Raw genomic sequence first — 12,683 nt, forward strand, 5'->3', positions numbered from 1 at the left:
GCCCCTTGATTACGAATAAAAAATCGAAGGAAGAATAAAGGGATAAACATAGTAGTAACCCGCAATATTTATCAATAATTTTTTTTCTCTATAGTTATTTATGATTGTTGTTCTATTTTTCTCCACAAATTCATTGCAAATAGTGCCATTGACAATCCTACCATTTGAACATCTAATTACCCACATAAATTTTTGTTCACTCATGCCTAACCCTATTGCAAGTTCAATGAGCCGTTCATGTAAGGGGGTCCCACCACTCCCAAATGAAATGTAGAGTACTGATCTACGTGGCTGCTCTTCAAGCCATTTCAAACATTGTGATGACTCATCATCAACTTTGCTATGTGTATCTATTAGTATAAATGGTCCATCCCTAGCGGGCGGTATAAAAAGAAGGATCGTGATGATATTATCTACGTCCAATTGCGTAAATGGTTGGCTTATAATTACCAGGTTCTTCCTCTTGTAGTGATTTAATAGCTCCAGCCTCCAGGTTCCAAATCCTTGAATCTGTTTAAGATTATGCCGCCATCGGCCGTTTTATACCTCTTCGTATGGTGAAGAGCCCATTTGTGTGCCTCATTTCTCCTGTCATGAAACGGGTTGGGAAGATCCTTCCCATGTACACACAGACATGGGGGAAGTGCACAGTTAGCCACTAATAACACATGTATTTACTTTTAAGTCACTATTTTAAATGTCTTTAGTCTTTAGTCACTGCTTTAATAAACTTTAACTTCCCGGACGAAAATACCCTTCTGCTCATGTCCTTAACTTTTGAACTTAACTTCAGGACTTCAGGACTACATGTCCTTAACTTTTGAACTTGTAACTCTAAGTTCAGGACTTCAGGACTACATGTCCTTAACTTTTGAACTTCGAACTCTAAGTTCAGGACTTCAGGACTACATGTCCTTAACTTTTGAACTTAACTTCAGGACTTCAGGACTATATGTCCTTAACTTTTGAACTTCGAACTCTAAGTTCAGGACTTCAGGACTACATGTCCTTAACTTTTGAACTTAACTTCAGGACTTCAGGACTACATGCCCTTAACTTCTGAACTTGTAACTGTAAGTTCAGGACCAAGTATCCTTAACTTTTGAGCTTGTTAGTCTAAGTCCGGGACCTATTGTCCTTAACTTTTGGGCTTCTTAGCCTAAGTTCAGGACATGTTGTCCTTAACTTTTGAGCTTGTTAGTCTAAGTTCGGGACTTCAGGACCTATTGTCCTTAACTTTTAAACTTGTAACTGTAAGTTCAGGACCTATTGTCCTTAACTTTTGAGCTTGTAATTCTAAGTTTAAGTGTCCTTAACTTTTGAACTTGTAATTCTAAGTTCAGGACCAAGTGTCCTTAACTTTTGAACTTGGAACTCGAAGTTCAGGACCAAGTGTCCTTAACTTTTGAACTTCTAACTCTAAGTTCAGGACCAAGTGCCTACCACAACCATGACTCTTTATATCTTCTACTATGCATTTTGTGTAACCCGATAACACCTCGAATTACACTGGTTGTATTTGCCTCGCCAAAAACATCAAGATTACAATTATCAAAATCATTATTAAAAGGAAAAAGTAAAATATCTGGCCACTTTCATAACTCAATAAAAATGCTTCTAGAATCATTTAGGCGAAATTTAAAGAAAAAAGGAATGATATAAGCAGGAACTGAAATACATGAGTAGTTTCAACAAAGAGATGAAATATTGTTAAGAAAGAGCATCCAAGGTTTTTAACGATTTGAAGTTTGGACATTGACGAGTTGCAGATTCAGAATATCTTCTTAGATCAAATTAGTTCCAGTATTTGCAGAAGACTGGATAGAGACTTTTATGTCAAACCCGGGCTTGATAGAGGGTTTGGGAAGGAAAAGAGATAGAAGAAAGGGTAACACAATCTTTTCATATTAATTTTAATAGACTAGTGGCTATTATTGCTAAGCATTAAAAATGCTGGAAAAAAGTAAATACCAACTTAAATAATGGCTACCCCATGCCATTTCTACACAGACATGCAACCTGGAACATTGATAATGTATGTTGTTAAATATGGCTCTAAATTTGTAAATTAAATATATGATATGTGTGTGAGAGTGCGCATGCGTGACAAGAACTTGAAAATTAGTACTCTTTCCACATGCGGAAGACCCAAGTACTATTAATTAAAGGCTTTAGAGGTTAATTAGGTGGATCTAGAATTTAAGCTCTATGAGTTCAACTTTTAAGGTTCTTAGTTTTGAACTCAATGTTTAATATTATGCGTTCAGACCTATTATTTATTGCAATTGAGTAGATCTTAACACAAATCTATGATATGTATCAAAAATTGATACTGGGTTCAGATAAAACCGATGGTTCAATATTGCATCTGCCCTTGAACAATAATGAAATTTGGACCAATTTAATAACGATAGATATATTTTAACCTTAATTATTAAAGGAAGGGAAATTTGAACAATTTTGTAGTATTTAAGGAAAAATTTCACCCTTTTTGGATGATAAACTAAAATAAAAAGGGACTTCCCTCAAAACTTGTGGTCTACACACATTATGATATATAAAATGCAACAGATGGGTATAAGCAAGTTTTAATCTCATATTTTCATCTAACTGAGCACCTTAAACCCATTAACATAAAATTTTGAATGCGTCTCTCACCTGGAATATGAACTGGTTCGAGCAAGTCTTTATACTCGCAAGAAAATATAAGGCTGGCTAGTGACAACGTAACGCCATAGCCGTTGAAGGGTAAAAGATATAGGGGGACATATTCGCCACATCAAATGCAGCAGTACCAAATAAATCAACCACAAAGGCCACTACTTTCTTGGACTGAACAACCGACTTAAATGCCGCACGAAGAGAAGCAAGAGAATGAGTATAAGGCAAATTCGCATTTCAATTTTCACACCAGGGTGAAAGTCGTCGAAGTTAACTAGTGGAAGAAGTGGAAAATTAATGCCCGAGGGAAGGGCATAAAGGAAAGTATTTTGAGATTTGGAGATGGGGCCATCAGTAGGAAGAATGAATGAAAGTTACAGAGAATTGGTATTGTAAAACTAGTCGTTTGGCGATTTCGACAAGAGGGATTAGGTGGCCCACCACCCTAAACAGGAGATGGCAGCATAACTATGTGGGGTTTTTGTGATTGTGTTAGTATTTGAGTTTCAGCCACTGTAGTGGAGTGAATAGAGCGTCGATGGAGTGGAGTTATGGGCTTGAGAGAGGTTAGTAGGGGGGAGGAGGGGGGGTGGGGGTGATGAAGGGAAATAGGGATTTTTTTTGGTTCCTATACAATATTTAAAATTTATTTATCAAAATTCTCCTAATTTTATACATTACTATCGCGACCCAAAATTCCAACTCGTGGTGACGGCGCCTAACACACCGGCTAGACAAGCCGAAACATAACAATAAAGAACCAGAACAACGGAACTTATAGAAATAGCATAAGTCTGAAATCTCAATATAACTAAATACCGCTAATACAAGGTAAATCTCCCAGAAACTGGTAAATACGGAGTCGTGAGCTCTACATCAGAATACAAGTCTGATAAACTAAATAAGAATACTGTCTGAACTGAAACAACAGTACATAAGAAAAGACAAGTCAAAACAGCGGCCAAGAATGCAGCTCTACCTCGCCTCTCGCAGCTCGGTCAAATAAGCAAATCTACTGCTGATTGATAAGTATGGATTTTAACCACTTTTTAATACCTTCTTGCTTTAGTTGTAGTCTGAAAGTGTTGACTTTTGTTCCCGAAACTAATGAAATTGTGCAAATTGTAGGAATGTTGGAGAATTGGACCTCGATGAAGAAATATAACTCAAAAAGGAGTGTTGTGGGTCATAAGGCAAGAAGGAGTGTAACAGGTAGTGCGGTCCGTAGAAGTAATTCTATGACAGCAGAAGAAAGCACGGACTTGCAAAATTATCTCTCTGGCCGCAGATCTGATGCTAAAGCTCAGATGATGATTGAAACAAGTGCGGACCACACACAATTTATGCGGCCGAAAAACATGGTCGCACTGACAAGAATTCAAAAAGTTAAGAGAGTGTGCAAAACGAACAAGTGTGAAGCCTTGCCAAAAGTGCACCAACAGAAGGAAAAATGCGGCTGCAAAAGCTGAAGTGCAGCTGCAGACCATATTATGCGGCTGTAGAAATCCTCCACATGCAGAACCAAGCAAAGTGCGGACCGCACATGGAATTGTGCGGCCGCAGAACCTCCCGAAGGGAATTTTTGTCAGCAAATTTTGGGCCACTATATATAGACGGGAAAAACTTTTAGGGCAAGTTTTATAGTTTTTTGAGTTGTAGCCGTATAGTTTACTACTTTTGGTAATTTGTGATAATTTTGGGATGAAATCACATTAGTTTATCATTTTAATCTTGTATTATGGCTTTAATTAGTTCTTCTTTATTTTCTTCAATTTCTATTATGAGTAGCTAGATCTTCTCTAGGGTTATGACTCAACCCTAGTATGTAAACCGTATGGGTAATTAATCTAATTCTTGTTTACGATTGGGTGTTTATTTACATGTCCTCTTTCTCATGGCCCCGCTTACCCTCCAACCTCCATGCAATCTCTACCACCTACTGATATGGGGTATCTGTCTCCAACTTTCGAGCCATGCTGAACCTAATACCATAGTTGAGCCCCTTGATAAATCGTCGGACTCGCTCTCTGACTGTAGAAATCAAGGTAGGTGCATGTCTGGACAAATTACTGAATCGTATAGCATACTTCAACACTGTCATATTAGCCTGGCGTAGCTGCTCAAACTCTTGCACCATGCATCCTGAATGGTATGGGGAACAAACTCTCTCAAGAACAACTCTGAAAACCGAGTCCATGTAATGAAGTTGCATCGGCTGGGCTACCCTCCTTGTACATCTGCCACCACTGATATGCCGCTCCGGACAGCTGGAAAGTAGTGAAAGCAACCCCACTCGTCTCCACAATACCATAGTACGGAGAATACGGTGGCATTCCTCAAGAAAACTCTGTGCATCCTCTGAAGCTAAACCACTGAAAGTAGGAGGGTGATACTTCTTGAACCTCTCAAGTCTAAGTTAATCCTCCTCAGATGTTGCTGCCCTAAACGCGGGCTGAATTAGAACAACAAGATATACTGGTATAACCTCTGGGGCCTGCCTGATCAACCTGGACCTGCTGCTCTGGGTATGGGCCATGGGAGTTTGAGCTCCTACCCCAGCCTATGATGTGGCTGGTGCAAGTGGAATCAACCCTGCCTGAGCTAAGATACCGAACATGCTCAAGAAGTGTGTGAGGGTCTCCTGAAGTGCTGGGTGGCAACAGGCGCCTCAGGTGCCTGTCCCCCAACTGGAGTTACTGGTGGCTCCTCTATCGCAGCTCGGGCAGGTGCTCTGGCTGTACCATGTGCCCCTCCTCGGCCTCTGCCCCAGCCCCGGCCTCTCGCGACTCTAGCAGAGGGTGCGGGTGTCTGATTGTCGGATCCAACAATGCGTATCCCCACCATCCGTGGGAGAATAGAAAGCCAAAGATTCAGTTTTCGAAGTTAACCAATTCGCACGATAAGGAATCAAAGAGGTGAAGTTTTCCTAACAGTTCTATAGCCTCTTGAAGATATGTACAGACGTCTCCGAACCGACTTGCAAGCCTCTACTAAACCTACTTATGATCGTAATACCTATGAACCTAGAGCTCTAATACTACCACCCCAATTTTCGTCTGAATGATGTCGTGATGGCACATAATCTCTACCACTAGGTAAGCCTAACAGTTAATAATAACTTGATGGAAATAATTAACAGAATACTAAAACAAGGTTGAATAACTGATATAAACTTCCGAAAACGGAATCAACAATAATACACTTTCCAAGATCGATGGGACTGAGTCATAAGCTTTACAAAGTAAAACTAGAATAACTACTACATCACTGTCTTAAAGAAAATACAATAGCAAATAAAAATAAGGGAAGGTGATTCCGAGGCCTGCGGACGCCGAGCAAGCATACCTTGAAGTCTTCGTAAAGCAGCTAACAGGTGATCTCTAATGACCGGCACGAGCTGACGTACCTGGATCTGCACAAAAAATGTTCAGAAGTGTAGTATGAGTACACCATAGTGGTACCCAGTAAGTATCAAGCCTAACCATGATAGAGTAGTGACGAGACCAGGTCAAGACACCTACTAAGATATATAAACAGTATGAAATCGTAATAAAGATAAATAATGAAAAGCGGAGAAATAACTAATATGAAACAATTAACGGCATGAACTAATACCGAAATTGTAAGCACGGAAATAACGCAATGAAATCAGTAAAGAGAACCACAACGATCATATACGGACAATAATTGACAAAAGAACAAGAAAAAACAAAACAACAAGAATCACAACGAGGTACCGCCTAGTGTACAATAAGGATCACCACCGAGGTACCTGTATATATACATCAAGAATCACAACCGAGGTACCGTCTCGTATTCACAATTCACAATCTCAATCACAATCTTTCATTATATCACCGCGTGAGCTATACATTCAAAATAGGTTTTGAAAATAGTTTTCCCAAATAGCTACACGCACTTTAGCCCACCTTATGATGCCGTGTGGCTTCACGTAGTCCCCCTGCAATCAACACGCACATAAGTCCCACCTTATACCCCCGCATGCACATTAACCCCAAGCCTTATACCGCCGCATGCACGTCAATATCACATAATTACAATAACAACTCGCACCACAAATGCACATATATAACAACTTGCCAACAATCAACAATATCAATATTTCCCAACTATAGCCCATGGCTCCACCACAACGGGTACAAGAATATCAACAATAATAATGAATTTAAAAGGCTCAACAAGAAGATGTTTCCACAATAACAATTTTGCCTCAACGTGATAACGGATTTCAGAACTTCAACAGCAATATCTCCATAGTGGGATAATTTATAACCATGATATTAAACAAGAATAACTCATAATGGAAGAGATAACGCATAGCAATGACTTCAAATAATGGAAATCAACAAGAAATGGATAACATGAACAATAACATCAAGTATGATAATCAATAATGAAGGAGATAACACGAACAATAACTTCAAATAATGATAATTAACAATGAAGAGATAGCATGTAACAATAAAAGAGGCAACATGTTCAACTATAGCATGAGAGAAATTTATCAAGTAGGATGTAGAACAAGTGTTAAACAAGTCAACTAAGGTATGTAAGGATAGACTAACACGAATAGGGATAGATTGACTATGAGAATTTAGAACAAGATATGGCATTTCTATTAAAGCGTGAAAATAGTCTAAGTAGCCTAAAATGGTCAAATACAACGTACAAGCCGTGTACCCACTCGTCACTTTGCGTACACGGCTTTCACATAGCACAAATGAATTAATCAATAGTTCAATACCAATCCTAAGGGGTAGTTCTCCTACACAAAGTTAGTCAAGATACTTACCTCAACTAGGCCAATTCAACACTCGGAATTAGCTTTTCCCTTAAAATTCGCCTCCACGCGGCTCAAATCTAACAAAAATCGAATTCATATAATCAAACAATGATAGGAAAATCAATTACAATAGATAAAGCTAAGATATTTACACTTTTCTCAAAAAGTCAATAAAAAGTCAAACTAGGGCCCGCCCGGTCAAAACCCGGGTCCAATGGTAGATTCCGACTACTTATGACCCCACGAGCTCATATATGTTATTAGTTTCAAAATGAGTCCAAATCGACTCTAAAAACTCAAAATCTTATTTTTCAAAAACTTGACAAAGTTTTGAAAATTTTAACTTTGATTCACATGGTTTTGATGTTAAAAACATGGTACACTAACTTAACCTTCATGGTCAGATAGTGCTACAGTGAACATCAATCCACTATCTAGCTCAAAATTAAATCCATGATATACTGGTAGAATACGATTAGAAATAGATTAGAATCATTTACCCTAACTTTGTAGGTGAAAATCTCCTTTTCAAATCGCCTCCTACCGAGTCTAGGGTTCAAAAATGAGAGAATATTTTCTAAAATCCCGTCTCCTATTCCTTTAACTAGCTGCAGATGTCGTATTTGCGAACCCTGATAGCCTCATGCATCCTCGCAATTGCGAGAAAAGGCTTCACAATTGCGAACTGGCCATCATAGCGAAAGCGAACATTTGTTCGTAAATGCGAACCAAGCTAAAATCCTACTGCCTTCGCAAATGCGAAGGGGAAGTCACATTTGCGACATCTGACCCCCTACTGTCACCTTTGCAATTGCGAAGCTGGTGCTCGCAATTGCGATAACTGAGCAACAATACACTAACAATTTATTTTAAGTTCTAAACCATTCTGAAACATGTCAGGAACTCATCCGAGCCCTCGAGGATCCAAATCAAACATCCACACAAGTCTAAAAACTTCATACGAACTCGTGCGTGCGATCAAAACACAAAAATAACATCTAAAACTACGAATTGAACACTAAAACACATGAATTTCAAAATAAATTTTTAGAACTTATAGAACTACAACTCCAAATGATACCGAATTTTGCAGACAAGTTCTAAATACCATAACGGACCTATTCCAAGTCCCAAAATTAATTTCCGAGCTCGATAGCTAAAAGTCAACCTACTATCAAACCTTTCAACTTCAAATTGCCAAATTTCGGTAAATCAACATAAATCAACCTACGAACTTCCAAAATTAATTTTGAACATACACCCAAGTCCGAAATCATGATAAGAAGCAATCGGAGCAATCAAAACACAGTTAAGAGTTCGTTTTCGCAAAAGTCAAAGTTTGGTCAATATTTTCTAATTTAAACCTCTAAATCAAGCATCAAAAGCTCCAAATCAATCTGAAAGATTCTCGAAACGAAACTACCCGACCCCGCAAGTTATAAAATCATAAACACATATGTGTGAAGCATCAAAAGGGGAAACGTGGCGCAATTACACAAAATATCCGATCGGGTCGTTACAACCTCGAAGAAGTAGTGACAAGGGGTCGACTTGACACTTACTAGTGGTCAAACAGTAATAAAATACATAAAGTAGACATAGAGGAGGTACAACAAGTAGCATCAAAACAGATAAAATATTAATAGTAAATTTCCAACTGGATCTATATAAAATCACTAGAATGTCATAACCGGCATCGAAGGCACAAACTCCGTTGAAATCAAACCAAATCCAATCTCAAGTATTAAGCACGAGTTTGCCGAGGCGAACGACCCGATCCCATAGGAAAAGTGATGCTCGGTACTGTTGAGGTGAACGGCCCGATCCTATAAGAGTAGTGATATACAGTATCTCCAAGGCGAATGGGCCGATACCATAAGAGTAATAGGCAACACTACCGAGGAAAATGACCTGATCCCATAAGAATAGAGAAACTACCTCACTCGCGAAAATACATGTGAGTCGAGAAGACACAAATCTATTGTTTATCAAATATTCCACAATTTTCCAAAGTAAGAGGCTCAATCAATATTATATTCTAACCTCAATCTCGTTCACAAATTAAGAAATAAAATATACAGTATATATACAAATAACACATTTAAGGCCTGATGTGAAGCTAAGTCTACCCGAACATAGCATGAATATAGCTACGTACGGACTCTCGTCACCTCTTGCGTGCGTAGCTCCCACAACAAGTAGCACACAACAATTAATTTACCTAAGGGTATAATTCCCTCTTACAAGATTAGGCAAGAGACTTACCTCACTTCCAAGTTCACTATCTGGCTCTTAACCTCACTACAACTCCCAAACTATGCCGAGCATTCCGAAACTATTCAAAATTCATATGAACTAATCAATATATGCTCAAAAGTTCACAATTTAACTATTAAATTAATTTTCCAACCAAATTCGAAAAGTCCATAAAAGTCACCCCAGAGCCGACATGCCTGGATTCTTAAAATTTTCGAAGATAAACGTTACCTATGACCTCACAAACTCAAATATATAATTTATTCTCAATTCCATCATCAATTTAGTGGTCAATTCCCATTATTTATCAAACCCTAGGTTCCAACAAAAATTCCACAAATTTTCTCTAATTCCATGTTAAATCTACCCATAATCTATATATTTAACTCAAGAATTGATAGGAATCATTTAGCTTGTGATGTTGATGAAAATCCCCCATAAAATGCTCTCAAATTCGTCCAAGAACAAGTGCAAAATGAGAGAAATGAGACTAAGTCTCGTAATAAATCCAACTTTGCCCAGTGGTTCCTCATTCGCAATCACGAAAAATGCCACAGGATAGCGAAGGCCAATTCCTTCCAGCTGGCCAGGTCCTCTTCGCGTTCGAAACCCCATGGACACGTACGTGATGCCCAACTGACCCTACCCTTCGCGTTCACGTTCCACCAGTCGCATTCGTGAAGGCTAACCGCCTACCAGCCCCACGCCTCTCCTGCCTTCTCCGCGTTCGCGATATTGCCTCCTCGTTTGCAAAAAGTAGTCAGGTCCTCCTTCGCGATCGTGGACCTCTCTTCGCGTTTGCGTAGGGAATCAGCTGCCCCTCCAAAACTCCTTCTTCACAATCGCGAAGCACACCAACAGTTTTCAACCAGCTCTAACTTGCTCCGGATGGTCCGAAACACACCCGAGCCACCCGGGACCCCGTCCAAATGTACCAACAGGTCCGTAAATATACTACGGACTTGATCGAAGCCTCGAAACACATAAAATAACACCGGAACCTCGAATTGCACCTCAAAATCCAATTAATCAACTTCTAAGCTTAAACTCATTTCAACCAACTCCTGACGCGACGAAACATTCTAGAAAACTCAGAATGATGCCAAATTTTACGCACAAGTCATAAATCACAACACAAATCTATTCCAAGGCTCGGAATCCCAAATTGACATCGATAACACCAAAATCCACTTCAAGTCAAACTTAGAAAATTCTAAAACCTTCAAAATGCCAACTTTCAACAATAAGCGTTGAAATGCTCTCGGTCCGCCTGAAACTTGATCCGAACAAAAGCCCAAGTCCAAAATTATCATACGAACCTATTGGAACCTTCAAATTCTGGTTCCAATATCGTTTACTCAAAGAGTTGACTCAAGTCAAACTTGGCCATTTTAGGCCATTAATATGGAACTAAGTGTTTCGAATTCAACCCGAATCCTTTCAAAACCAAATCAACCATCCCCGCGAGTCATAAAACAGTAAAAGTATATACAGAAAGTCTTAAATAGGGAAATAGAGATCCATAAAGCAAAATGACCGGTCGGGTCGTTACAAACTAGGTATAGATATATTTGGGTGATCAATAAGTATTACTCCCTCCATTTCATTTTATGTGAACCTTTTGGAGTACTGGCTTAAAACTGACAAATTCTTGCTGTGAATTTGGACATAGAATTTTCAAAAAAATTAAATAGATTTTACCTATTTAGAAATTAAATAAAAAGTACTATAAGTCATAATAGATAATATTTTAAAATATTTAAAACATATTTGAAAAAATATAATAAAAAAGAACTTTATTTGACTTCTCAAATAATAATAATAATGTCATAAAATAAAATAAATAGGGAATATTATATTATATAAAATTATTTATATGCATACAAAATATTTAGAATCTAATAAACTGCCTTATCTAGAAGCCATAAGTCATGAATTCAAAATCCTAACTTTAGCTGTACTTGAAACCCATGTATCTCACTCTAGTAAGTGCTTCTTGGTTTTCGTTTCTTTAAGCTAGAGTAAACTATTACGTTGTTGATTAACATCGTAGTCCTACAACTATAAATTCAAATAACAGGTAGCGAATAACTATTGGGCCAAATGCACACGCAAATATATACGGTCGATAAGTAATAAAGTAATGAGAAAGTATCGTCCCACGAGGATTTATGATTAACGATTGTCCAACCTAAATTACTTATAAGTTAATTGTTCAAGCGGTTATGAAAAAAATGATTGTGATTTTTACTACTAATAATTACTACGAAACTAAGAAATAATTAAGGAAACAAGGATGCAAATCGAGCAAATAAACACTTAGGAGAGAATTCGGTGAGATGGAAATGTTCCGGTCATGGAATTAATGTCTCTCTTATTGCATTTTTCCGGTTGATTCAATTGCTTGTTCTATCTAATTTGTTGATTAACAGACACTATAATGCTCACGAAGTTCTTTCGACGCTTCGCTTGCCTATTCAAGTCAACCTAAGACTATACGTCTATAGAATTAGAATTAACTAGAATGAATATGCACCTCCAGCAATAATAACCAATTAAGACAACTAAAATATGTCTATCCTAAAAGAAAGCTCCGATGCCTGCATTCAAGAACTTACGTTATTCAATCTTATATACAATTTATAGTTGATCAATTTATAGTTCATACTTTCGAGTTCAACTATAAATTCGTAGATAGTATTCTACTGTTAACTATGCAGTAAAATAACTATGTCCAAAATTGAATAAATAAATTAATATGATAATTCAAGCAATATCATCAATTGTCAAATAACAATAGTCCATAACATCCCATAACCCTAGAGTAAGGGGTTTCTAGCCACTCATATTCATAATAACAATCAAAATATTATTTTTAAACATAAAAGCTATGAATACTAGATGGAGGATGGAAGAATCAATGAAATCTGTGCTTCGTTCGTGTTTCTAAGCCTTTGCCGCC

At 37.9% G+C, this 12,683-nt stretch overlaps 1 pseudogene; it reads right to left on the bottom strand.

Moving 5' to 3' along the window:
* Window positions 1-9: 9 nt before the first annotated feature.
* On the bottom strand, window positions 10-10,336 carry LOC109219919 (annotated as a pseudogene).
* Window positions 10,337-12,683: the final 2,347 nt, after the last annotated feature.

This window comes from Nicotiana attenuata, unplaced genomic scaffold, assembly GCF_001879085.1.
Source record: "Nicotiana attenuata strain UT unplaced genomic scaffold, NIATTr2, whole genome shotgun sequence".
In the NCBI taxonomy this organism is placed as follows: Eukaryota; Viridiplantae; Streptophyta; class Magnoliopsida; order Solanales; family Solanaceae; genus Nicotiana; species Nicotiana attenuata.